Source organism: Pinus tabuliformis, chromosome 1_2, assembly GCF_031772625.1.
Source record: "Pinus tabuliformis cultivar Carrire ecotype Pingquan chromosome 1_2, CPIR1, whole genome shotgun sequence".
Classification (NCBI taxonomy): Eukaryota; Viridiplantae; Streptophyta; class Pinopsida; order Pinales; family Pinaceae; genus Pinus; species Pinus tabuliformis.
In genome coordinates this window covers 760,531,422-760,544,821 of record NC_142298.1, presented here as the reverse complement: position 1 = coordinate 760,544,821, position 13,400 = coordinate 760,531,422, and positions in this window count along the sequence as shown.

Genomic DNA, 13,400 nt, shown 5'->3' with positions numbered 1-13,400 from the left:
GGGTTAAATGCTTAGGAGTTATTAAGGACCTAGTGGTCGTTCTGGCTCAAGTCCTGGTTAAAAGCACGGTCATGGATATAGTGGTGGTTGCCATTCCCCCTAACTACAAGATGTTGCTTTCAAAGAGCTAAGGTGCCAAGCTTGGCAGGTCACTCTAGTTAGACATTTCATATGCAACCATCCCCATGTTTGGAGGAGGTACTCAACACCTTTATAGAGAATCTAGTCTGACGTACACTATTAGCTCATAACAAAATCCCGAAAATTCTTTGGTTTACAGTGTTGAGGGCAATATGGGGAATTTTGTTCGGATCAGGAAAAGGTTGCCCAAACCAAAAATGATAGTCTCCTAACTTTCCCTTTAGATACTAATGCAGTGTGGAAAATGTACTTCGATGGTGCTTCCTCTAAAGCCAGATCTAGAGCAAGTATTGTCTTAATCCCTCCTCAGAAAAACTCCTCATTTTCATTTAAGTTAAATTTTGAGACCACAAATAATATCGCCGAGTACGAAGCAATCATCCTTGGGTTACAAACCACACATAAACTAAATATTAAGAATCTATCTATATGTGGTGACTCTGAACTGGTGATCAGACAAGTGACTAATAAATTCCAAGATAAGCATCCTCGTTTGCATGCTTACATAAACCAAGTTTGGCATGTGATTGATAAATTTTTCTCAGTTATTAATTTCACGACTGTTCTCTGTGAACAAAACCAATTAGTTGATGCTTTGGTTGTCATAGTAGTCACCTTTTCTCCCCACATTGGACTCAAGATCAAGTACGAAATAGAATTTCTCTATAGGCCTTCAATACCTGACAATGTCAAACATTTCCAGGTATTTGAAGATGAGCAAGAGATTAAGAGATTCATCCAATTAGTTGGAGAATACTCAGACCAATTTATCGATGAAGACGAGGATGTTGACATGGGACAAACTGGTGCTCCTCCTTTTAAACCCAAAATTGGCGGACGTGGTGTAATCCAATTAAAAAATAATCATATTCCAAAGGATTAATCCCTTTGGAGAAGATTTATCACAATGACATTGCGGCCACTCCGGCCCTAAAACCTCCCAATGTTGAGGTGGAAATAGTTGACATTTCTACCACTTCTGAACATAAGTTAATTAATTTGTCTAACTCCCTTTCACAGTCTACAAAGGAGAAATATGTCCAACTCCTTTCCAAGTATACTAACAATTTTTCCTATTCATATAATGACCTCAAGGCCTACTATCAGAGTATTATAGAGCATCACATCCCTTTGAAAGAGGGAGCCAAGCCCTTTAAGAAAAAACTCAGACAAAGTAATCTTCTCTTGCTTCCCTCTATTGAGAAGGAAATTAAAAAGCTCCTAATAATCATTCCTCTAGCTATTATACTTGGGTGGCTAATTTAGTGTTGGCCAGAAAGAAAAATGGAGAAATTAGACTATGTGTAGACTTTAGAAATCTAAATAGAGCATCATTGAAGGACAATTACCCCCTTCCTATGATGGATACCATCCATGATGGACAAGTTCTTTGGTTATAACTAGATAGTTGTTCTTAAGGATGACATGTACAAAACCGCTTTTACTACTCCATGGGGTACATTCATGTACCAGAAAATGCCTTTTGGCCTGATGAATGTCAAAGACACTTTTCAAAGAGCCATGGATATTGCCTTCAGGAATGAAAAGGATAGATACACAGTCATCTATTTAGACAACATGACCGTATTTTTGGTAAGTGATGAACAACATCTCAAAAATTTGGAAGTTAGATTCCAAAAATGTTGGCTATTTGGCCTCTCCCTGAATCCAAAGAAATATTTCTTTGTGATGACTGAAGGGAAGTTTTTGGGACATATAGTATCCCAGAGTGGTGTCAGGATTGACCCTAAAATGGTACAAGCCATCCAAAGTATCTCCCTCCCATGTACTAAGAAAGAAGTATAGGCATTCTTAGGAAAAATAAATTTCTTAAGGAGATTTATTCCTAACCTCGTTGAAATAGTTAAGAATATTAATCGCATGCTCAAGAAGGGAAATGAAGTTACTTGGGACGAAGAGTCCAAATGTTCCTTCAAATGAATTAAACAAACTATAATGCAAGCCCCCGTCCTAATCAGTCCCAATTATACAACAACAACAAAAAATTATTGTTTTCCCTTTCACTTATGAACACACCATTGTTGCAGTATTATTGCAGAAACACCAAGATGGGTATGAGCAACCCATCACCTTTTTTAGAAAATCACTTCAGAATGATGAATTAAAATATAATATAATAGATGAGCAAGAATACACCCAAGTTAAAATGCTTAATGCTTTTAGGGAATATATTTTAATGGCAAAGTCAATCGTATACATACCTCACCCTGATGTGAGAGATATGCTCCTCCAGCATGATACAGAGGGAAGAAGGGGAAAGTGGATAGCCAAAACACAGGAGTATGATTTAGAGTTGAAACCCATTAAGATCATTAAAGGGAAAGGGTTAGCTAAAGTTTTAACTGAAGCTAATTTCGACGCACCCGACATCCATTTATTCGCTCTTGAGAGCTCAGTAGCAGAAGATGGAGGTCAATAGGATAAGGAGTCAAGGTTTTTGATACCTTCCTTTGATCCCGCTACTGTTAACCCCTATTTTCTATCGAGGGAATGGTATAGGGATATCATTAGTTACCTACAAACGATGAAGTTATTGAGTTCCTTGAGCAAATCCACTAAACTTTCTATTAAATTAAAAGTAATTAATTATTGTATCATAAATAGAATTTTATACTAGAAATATTCAGTAGGTGTTCTTTTAAATTATGTCCTCCCCTCACAAGTAGATTACTTGATTACTCTTCACCACGATGGCATATGTGGCAGCCACTATGCCTAGTGAGCTACGACCCACAAAATTTTGAGAAGTGGCCTTTATTAGCCAACCCTTTTTAGTGATGTTAATAAAAAGGTAAGAGCCTACCATCAATGTCAGATTTTTGTCGGGAAGAAAAACCTGGCCGCTTTACCCCTCAAGTCTATAATAGTTGAGGCACCATTTCAACAGTGGGGGCTAGATTTTATTGGAGAAATTCACCCCCCGTCCAGTGGTCAACACCGTAGGATTATTATTTCCACTGACTATTTTACCAAATGGGTAGAGGTTGCCTCGTTAAGAAAAATGAATGATGAGGCTGTAATGGGATTTTTAACTGAAAATATTTTCTCCCATTTCAGTTGCCCTAGAAAGATTATAGGAGATAACGCCAAGCCTTTTTGTTCTACCACTTTTGAAAATTTCTGTGATAACTTCGAAGTAAAGCTAGGACATTCGAAAGCTTATTACCCACAGGGAAATGGGCTCGTCGAATTGACTGACAAAAATATAGTAAAAATTCTTAAAAGGTCCTTACACTCTATCAATTGGTGCCTCACCATTCCAATTGGTTTATGGTGTAGATGTCATGTTTCCTTTATACTTAGGCGGAAAGGTCATGAAAATCCTACAGATTTTAAATGAGGAACACAACAACCTCCAAAGGTGTATCAACCAGATGATCCAACTTCAGCGGGAAAGGCAGTTGGTTTTCCAAAGGATAAACCAGCATCAAGCCAAAATTAAAAAGGAGTTTAACAAGTGGGCTAGGGATAGAACTTTCCTCCCTAGGGATTGGATCCTAAAGTGGGATAAAATAAGCGAAAAACCAGGAAAACATGGAAAATTCGATAATCTCTGGCTAGGGCCTTTCATTATCAATAGGGTGGAGGGCGAAAATTCTTTTATTTAAAAAACTTTTAAGGAGAGGAGGTTAGTTGTGCTATTAATGAACAATACCTCAAACAATATATATATTACCAAAAATATGTTTGTATATAAATAAGTATATATTGATTGTAATGATAATAATATTTAAAACTAAAGTACTAGATAATGTAATTTTCAAGATTAATGGATGATTGGTAATTTGGTACACTAAATTAAAATGCAAATGTATATCATGAAAGCATGGGAGTTCATTTCTTATTGAAATCATTATGTAATACAAAACAACTCTTTTTCATTATAAATTAATTATTTTCAAATGTTGAACTAAAACATTATGGTTACCTAAGTGTCCCTATCTATCCTCAAGTCAAGGCTACCCAGACTTTATACAATTCAGATGCAATACCAATTTTTGTATTTCCCATACTCTCTCGTTTTTGCCTCTCAAGATAATCGCTAACCTATGATTTTTTTATAAGTCCTGCAGGGTCTTATCATGCTACAATTATATTTTTTAACTTAGGTGGTTAAACAGAGTCCAAATATTCCCCCTATTTATGAAAATTTTTCTTCACCACCTGTCTTGCTCATCTGTTCACCTGCCTCCTTATGATGGGGTATGCTGACAACCTTCGTCGGAGCTATGGACGTTCGCTGGCAGCGGAGCAAGTTCAGTGGTATTAGGTGATCCTGATGCATAATCTACCCATCCCCTTACACTTTGGTTTGGCAGGGTATGTTGATCACTCCGGCGGGGCTATGAATTTTCATTGGTAGTGGAGCAACATTAGCGGTATTGGAGATTTCCATTGTGGTCCTTCCAACCACATCATAAAGATAAATTAATGAAAGCCACTAATTGAAAACAACAGAACCGTGATTGTATGGAATAATAAGGGGCATTAGGAAAATCCTGTCAGCAAGACAGTGAATGACTCCGTCGGGGCTATGAACGCTCGCTGACAGCGGAGCAATGTTCGAAGGCAACTGATGTTTAAGGGTTCCCTAAAGCCTATGTGTTCATGTTTCATCTTGATTTCTATTAAATTGCAGTTTGAAAGTCACCAGCAGGAAAATTTTCCTCGCATGGAAGCAATATAAAATCTTATGAGATGGTAATCCTCCCTAGTTTTCTTTATTTTTCTATAAAGTTTGCATTTCATTGTATAACACTTAACGCCCATTTGTGGATGAGTACCAGACAAACCTTGGCAGATTTTTAATTTAATCGGCATGCTTTATATTCATTTATTGTTAAAAAGAGGAACATGTTTAATCAACAAAATTAAATATACCATGTTTTTATGACATATATAAAGTTGAAGGGAAAAAACAAAATTTACTGACCTTTGCTTCTCAAGTTATTATTTACCAATTCATAAATAAAGTAAGCGTCAAGTATCATTATGTAAAGCTAAGAAGTAAAACATTATATTCCACAAGTTTGATACTTAAAGCAAAAGCTTAACCATATGCCTGGTCTATTCAATACACAAGAGGCCTTTAGGCTTTACGTTTCATATAAGAAAATTATACAAAATTTTGCAATTAAGCAAACCTTTACGACCAAAATTGAGCTAACTTCTCTCTTAAGACTCACTATCTGAAACTTGAATGATATCAATCTCCGACTTTGACGAACTAGCCTGGTGAGTGCTTGCCGCCAGGTCGCGTGGATTAATACTTTCAACCCCCTCATATACCCTTGGTAGCATGCTCAGTTGTGCTTCAATTGACATTAGGTGCTCTTCCAAATTGGTCACCAAACGTAGTAGTTGGTCCATTTTAGAATGTAAGTTCTCCCTGCGTCGCAAATGGCTGCTACCTGCACCAGACATGGCTCTTGTCCTTCCTCATTGCACTCATATTTTCAAATCTCAGATAGTCAAGCGAATAATTACATTTACTCTAATGGTATTAGTTTATCCTTTAATTAACTCTTGTCACCTCTGCATTAACGTCCACCTTTAACCCATCACATCGCAGATATCTTCCCCATGTCTTATCAGTACGGAGGGGTCTAGTTGAGCGATCATCGTCGCCGTTTAGCCCTAACTCCATAGCCTAATGGATAAGGCAATGGGACCACGTCCTTGGCTTGCCACGAGGGAAATCTATCCCCAAATGGAGCCAATGTTGGGGAAAATCCCCCCCCTCCTAAAAATTTTACAAGTAATATGATTTGATAACCTTTATAAATTTAGGTAATGATCTCCTTAACGATCGAGCAGGATAGAGGAGCGGATATGTTGTTGGTCGTAGATTGACAGTCCATCGTCACACTCGCATTTTCAAATTGCATGGTGAATAACGTATTTTAAATTCCTAACGTATTTAAACCCCTTGCACTTTTCCGACCTAATCACCCTTGGAACTAATTTGACTAAGCTCTAAAGACGAGGTCACATTGAAAGCTCGCATGCAATAAGTGCCTTCCTTTTTCCAAATGTATCTAGACCGACAGATACCCTGCAAACTAACGGTTGTCAAGCCTTATTGAAAATAAAGTTTTCCACCCACTAGCACACCTCTGTAGACCCGATGACACGATCGTCATTGATTATGATTAAATCAACGGTTGGTGCATTTCTACTCGCATATTAGTTAACACTTTTATTTCACGCGATGAGCGGGTCTCACCCGCCGTGGTTGGTGGCCCGACCTATGGAAATATTCTACATGTCCGCTACATTAATGCACATCTTAAGCCAGTATTAAGTCTAAACATCACCATATTTTCCCATTCCTCTCATTGTTTTCGCTCTTTGGGTGTTATCTGCTCGAATTCGACCATGGTTTTGTCGAAACTGTAAGGCTACCACACCCACTCTAAATTCAAATTTATTCACCTGTAAATGGTTATTTCTCCTCCCCTCTTTGACTACAATAGTAATATTGTTCAATTGAGCTGTTATGGCCAAGATGGTGGGGAAAGAACCCCTAGTGAAGGAGTTGGCGATAGTGCAAGACACCAAGGTGTGTCTCACCGATATTCTTACCTCAAAGAGGACCCTCTCCTCACCAACAGCTACTTCAGCTAACGAGAAATACTTGCTAAAGACTGGAGTCCTGCATGCAGTACTCCTGTTAGTTCATTTAAACCCAGTGGGGGTGATTTTAGGGGCGAATGTTCACCCTTTGGCGAAATTAAGGGGTTTTAAATTTTTAGTGGGCGATTATTTTGTATCATAGTACACTTTTACAAATCACCTCAAATAGCCCACCTTCTTTTAAGGGAGAGGGTAAAAAAGGTAAATTTAGCCCTTGAAATTAGGAGTTACAACCTTCCATTCGCCCATTTTCAAGAATAGGTTTTATTTAAGTGAATCCATTCGCCCATTTTCAAGAATAGGTTCTATTTAAGTGAATCCTATGGGCCAAAGGCCCAAATACCATATTTATAAAAGAGGTATGGTAAATTAATAAAAATATAAATAAATGAGAAGTATGGTAAATAAAAAAAAAAAAAAAAATTATATTTACTCTATAAGTCACCTTATATACATGCAAGGGTGTAAACAAATAAAAATATAAGTAAAGTGGAGGTATGGTAAATAAATAAAATGTTTTTTTATACTTACTCAAAAGGTATGGTAAATAAATAAAAATATAAATAAACTAGACGCATGGTAAATAAATAAAACCTCTTTTTATATTTAGTCCATAACCCTCGTTCTATTTATGAAGGCTCAAGAAAGAGGTTTTATTTAAGTGAATCCTATGGGCCAAATACCATATTTGTAAAAGAGGTATGGTAAGGTATGGTAAACAAATAAAACAATTTTTTATATTTACTCCATAAGTCACCTTATATTTACGAACACTCAAAAAATGCATTATATTTAGGTGAAACCTATGGGCAAAATACTATGGGACAAATACCATGGACTAGATTGTTATTAATACCATGCAAAAAGACATTATTAACCCTAATATTAGTATTAATAAAAATAAAAATGGCACATGGTATTGACCCATGGTATTCACCAAAATGGCACATGGTATTGACCCATGGTATTCACCTGGAATGTAGCCTATTTAAATGGGGGAATTAAACCAGCATAGATCCATCTTTACCCTGGATCTACTAACCCCCGAAAAGTATCAAATATCGTTAATTTTGATTTCAAAAGATATTTTAAAGAAATGCAATGATTTTATTTGTGTATTCAATAAACACAAGATTTTATAATTGAGTAAAATATTCGCCATGCCTGGTGAGAGATTCGCCAAAAAATTATATATACATATCATATTATTGATAAAATCGCCTTCCATTTTTCCTATATACCATGGAGATTCGCCCATTTATTATACATGTAAATTTAGGGGGGCTTCTTAAAATTTTCCCTGCAACCCAGATTCTATATTATTATTAGCCGAAATTTGGGAACTAGAACAATAGGCGATATAATTTAAGCATATTCATTCTATGTTTTTAAAGGTCGATGAAAATATGATTGTGAAAATGCTTAGCATCCAAACTCGGGGAATAGACATATCGAACAGGCGTTTAAAAAATCAATTCATTACGTGGGCTAAGGAGGAGAAGCTCGAATTCCTCAGAACCCTTTTTGAAAACCCTTACCCCGAGCTAAAACTGGATTTCCCCATCCAAACTACTTTACTTAAACCCTTTTACCAAACTTTAACATCTCTCTTCTCTGTCCTTTTCGGTCTTGTGGATGATTCTAAGGTGGATGAATCTCTCTTCCTAGCAATTCGTATCATCACACTTAAGCCTGACCAGCAAACCATTAATTTTCCTAAGTATCTAGCTCTCAACCTCATTGTGGATTTATCTACCATCCTTCCATTCCGCTCTTGTCGGCATTTCTCCTATCTTGTCCATTTGATTTTATATAATTATCTTACATTCTTCCTTGCTTGTAGACTTCTATTAAATACCACAGATGACGAAGGCAACGGAAATGAAGTTTTCCATTGGTCTGATGTCATATACCCCCAGCGTGTACCTTTGGCTTATTCTCAATACATTGATTATTTCGTTTATCCTTTAAGGGTTAAAATTACTGAATCCAAAGTGAGTCGAATCTTAGATGAGCAGGTTAAAGTGTTAAGACTAACCGAAAAAGAGAGTATTGGCAGTTGGTTCTTATTCTCGAATTATACTGTGATAAGGTTGTATGCATTTGATAATCAACCAAATCGACTTCCCTATGTAACGTATTTATTATTTTCTTATGAGGTATTAAGACAAAAAAATTGTGTTAAATGAGTTTCATTTCATGTCTAAAAAGAAAGGTGCATTGTTCAGTTACCCCTATGTTATATCTCATGTAGTTACTAGAAATAAAAAAGCAATTGATACCTTGGAAAAAGAAATGTCCTCTGATGGTTTTACGCAGGATGACTGTTGGCGATATGACCCGCTCGGCATTATTTTCCAGCTTAAGAAACAAGTGATACTATTAGCTTATGTGCATGAAAGCAGACCTGAATTGGAGAAGGTGGCCAATTTTCCCATACTATCGGAAGAAGACTCGCAATCACTACCATCCGCTATGATGATTGACACATTTATACCAACTAATTTCGGCCATTCATTGGTTCAGGAACTAGCACCAGAAGAAGAAACTTCGGTTTCATGTGCTACTTTCCCCCTGAGCAAGAAAATGGTCGATGAATTAACTCATTTCAAGCTTGTTCGGCGTGTAAGACCAAAAGAGGTCGATGTGGAAACAGACGATTTTGATCGGCAGATTGAGCAAGTAGACACCGAAATTAGACAAATCTTGAGGGAGATACAACCGAAATATTATGGAGCTCAAGCCTTGGATATCCAACATGCAATTACCAAGTTGAAGAAAGGAACAACGTCTGGCAAGGAACTGACTACTGTTCACGAACAGTCCCCATCAATGGACACCTCAACGCTTCAGGAGATAATACCTATGAGTGGGCCCCACTGCATATCAATGATTGACTTCGAGATGAACACCTTGAATCTTACGGTGTTACAACCTGAGATAGGAGACAACCAACAAGTGGTTGGATCTAGAACATATTCTCTGGCCATTAACTTGGGCAAAGTGTCGGACATGGATGTGATTAATCTACACAAACAAGCGGGTGAGATAGTGGCTCACAGACTCCTTGACTCTACACCAGGGAACAGGAAGATGCAAGCTATGTTGGAAGAGGTTTTTGAATAGTTGAATACAACCCATGTGGCCCTGCGTACCAAAGCAAATTGAATCAAGGAACTGGAAGTGATTGTCATTCAACAATCTGGGCATCCTAAAGACATTGCCCCCTTGAAAAAATTACTTGAAGAAAAGGATAAATAAATACGAACTCTGTAGGGATTCTTGATGATCCCGTACCACTATCCCCATGTCCTAATACAAGCATTCAAAACAAAAGAAGTAGTCGATCATTTCCATCAAGAAATGGAAACTTCCATACAGCTTAAGGAAAAAGAACGTAAAAAGGTTGTCGAACAGTTACAGGCGATCAGAGCAGAATTAAAGGAGAAAGAGGAATGTCACTTGAAGCTCCTTGAGGAATATAAATCCGCAATCAATAAAGCTTTGGACTCTACCCAGAGGATCCTAAATTATTACACATCAACTTCACTCAGCTAGAACAGGAGTTACAAATAGCCAAAGAGGAAATCGCCAGAGCTGAGAACAGGACAGAGGTAGTCGTAGGGTGGAAAAACCAGGATATCGAGCAAATCTTGGCTACCCTTAGAGACAGAATCAATGAGATAAAGAATCTCAAGTTGCTCATGTTACAGTCACCAAGAAGAAAGCATTAATAGAAGCAAAGGAAGAAATATGGAGATAGGTATGGCAGGAAATAACTGCAATCGATGCATATGTGAAATCCTTGCCCAATGTGAAAAGGGACTTATACATAATGCCATCCTAGAAGAAAGGTCTATAGCTGAGGTGCTAGAGAAAAGAATGGAGGATCTTGATGGTATTATTGATTTGGCCAACACCTTGGAAGAAGAATCCTTCTCAAAATTCAAACTGCCACCCAGGGACGATTGTATCATCTCTTTATATATGATGAAAGAGAAACAAGTCACCATGCAAGCCATGCGAGATAAATTTAATAATGTGATTAAGAAGATAAACAATTTCAGGAGAGAATGGAATTATTTGGGAAGATTTGGAGTGCCCTCGTTCTAGAATGAAGAGAATTGGGTTATCTCCTGGCAAAAGTTCTCTGATAAATTAAAGACACCAGAAAAATATCTAGGTTGTTAGCCATGTTACGAGAGGAGTCAGTTTCCTCTACTGTTGTTGTCAATGCACTCTGTAGGGATTTTACTACTCTAGTCGGGGTGAGCAGAATCAAGCAGAGCCTCCCTGCCACTAAATACCAAATCAGATATTGACTGGTGGTGGGGATTACGAAATTCAAGAGTGTGCCTTGGATGTCAGTTGCTAATTGGGACAAATTGGTTAAAGTGAGAAATCGTCTCAAACACAATGTGACAGTGCAGCATCTTGCCTCATCATCTTAGGTAGCCAAGTCAGTCCCACCTATGAAATCAATTACTAATCAATCAAAAGATTGGAACAAGATACCTCTCATTACTACCCTTGCACCGACTAGAAAAATGCATGAAGCACACGCACTATCTTCTTCGGGGCCTACCAAAAATTCCAAGTCATCCAAGCCGCGAAGGCGGCATCATATCTAAATTATTTCGTTATCGTGTCCTATTTTATTTTAATTATTGTATTTCTATGTTTATGGTTGAAAACAGTTATCATGACATTCACTATTTAAGAACCCTGTTTCCCATTGTGGGGTTGTTGACAGTGTGAAAGAGACTTGACAGATATTGAAAATTGCTTGTACATGATACACAGCTTTCATTATTAATTCTGAAGATTGTTCCTAGCGATTTTTATTTTTAGTCAATGTTTCATGTGTTAATCTGAGTTGCAATTATTGCCAATTAAATATGGGGCTTGACACCGTTTATGCCTTACTTCTTTAGCTTTGTGTGTTACGGTACAAATAGTATCAACACAATTGCTAAATGAATTGTTCTCGGTTATTCGTGATTGAATGTTAGTCTTTCATCATATAATTCATGTTTCACAATGATTGCAACTTTGGATGTTTTGTTGTTATGTTGATACCTTTCCATCTTTCTTATAGTGTATGATTCCCTCTAAAATATCTTCGTTCCATTCTTGTTTAAGTATCAGTCCCGATATATAATATTAACTGCTATTTATCATAGAATAGAACGAGCATGCATGTACCTGCTACACATGCTTCAGTATAACAGGAGTGCAGCCTTGTATTAAAACCATGATTTTTATTTTTCTCCAACTTTATAGTTACACTCTTTTAATCCCATCTTTTTATTATCGTCATATTTCATTATCATTATCTTTCTCATTGGGAATCTTCCTTCAGAATTATATATCGTTAAATGATTTCTTTTCACCTATGAATGCCACTATCACCTACTACAACTTAAACACTCATATCTGATCCTATACTTGTTTGCATATTGAAAAATCAACAAATATATTACAGGGTTACCCCCTGTTGTGTGTTGAGGATCAAAAGTTACACCCAGAGCAGGAGGACCTTATAGTCCTCAATGAATGTGTGCTCAATTGTTTTTATGTGGGAACAATCTGTGCACCAACAAGTAGGAATGACCCCTCAAGAAATTAAAATTGCACAACAAAAGTACAACAATCGATATAGTAGAAAATTTAATTCAACATATATACAAGAGATAATAAATGGAACATATCTCTATTAGTCGTTAATCACTATGTTAGGTCACAAACCTACTGTAGCAAGAGCGAGGACACTAGTAACTTATTTTTGAAGGACAAAAGGATTGGCTAGTAGCCCAAAGAAGGCCACAATTATTGACAGTGGAGAGAAGGTAAAAATGGGAAACCACAAGGTCTGCAATATCCATCTATTCCTCTGAATTTCTGAAGCAACTCTCACATCTTTGGTATGTACTTTATAGTCATTGTTAATCAGCATTTTTATTAAGAATTTTGTGGGAGGATTGTTCTAATTTTGCAAGGAATTCAAGACCTATTTATTAGCATCTACCATGGCTCTAGAAATTATCCAAATCCTCTGTCTGTGATCTGAAATTTTAAGCATAAGTGTTACTTTAAAACCCTAGATAGAGTATCAAAACTGTCTCCACACATGTGCACATATTATATCCTAGATTGAAATCATTGAAAGGATACTTTGAGCATAAGATCTTCGTCAAAGGTACTAAAGTTCTGAATCATAGTCTTATTATCAAGCAAAATTCATACCTCACATATGTGCAAGATATAAAGGAAATTTTGAGCATCAAGATTCTCTCTATACCTATGCTTGACTAATGAGCCACATAAAAAGAGCTCTCTATCGAAATTTTGTGTATAGTCATATTTCAAGGTATATAGTCTCCTTGAAGGAAGGAGTCAAGATCTCCTATTGGCTTGGTCACAAGCATAATACCCTATTCATCAGTTTTGTACATTCAAAATTCAAGAAGAGACCTATATCAAATCTAGGACTTCAAGAAAGTGTATTCACCTAGCATCAGTCTCCATTGTTCATAATAGTATTCGCTAACCTGTGGAAGTGATATAAATTTTTGTGGTATGAGATCCTACGATTTGCGCAT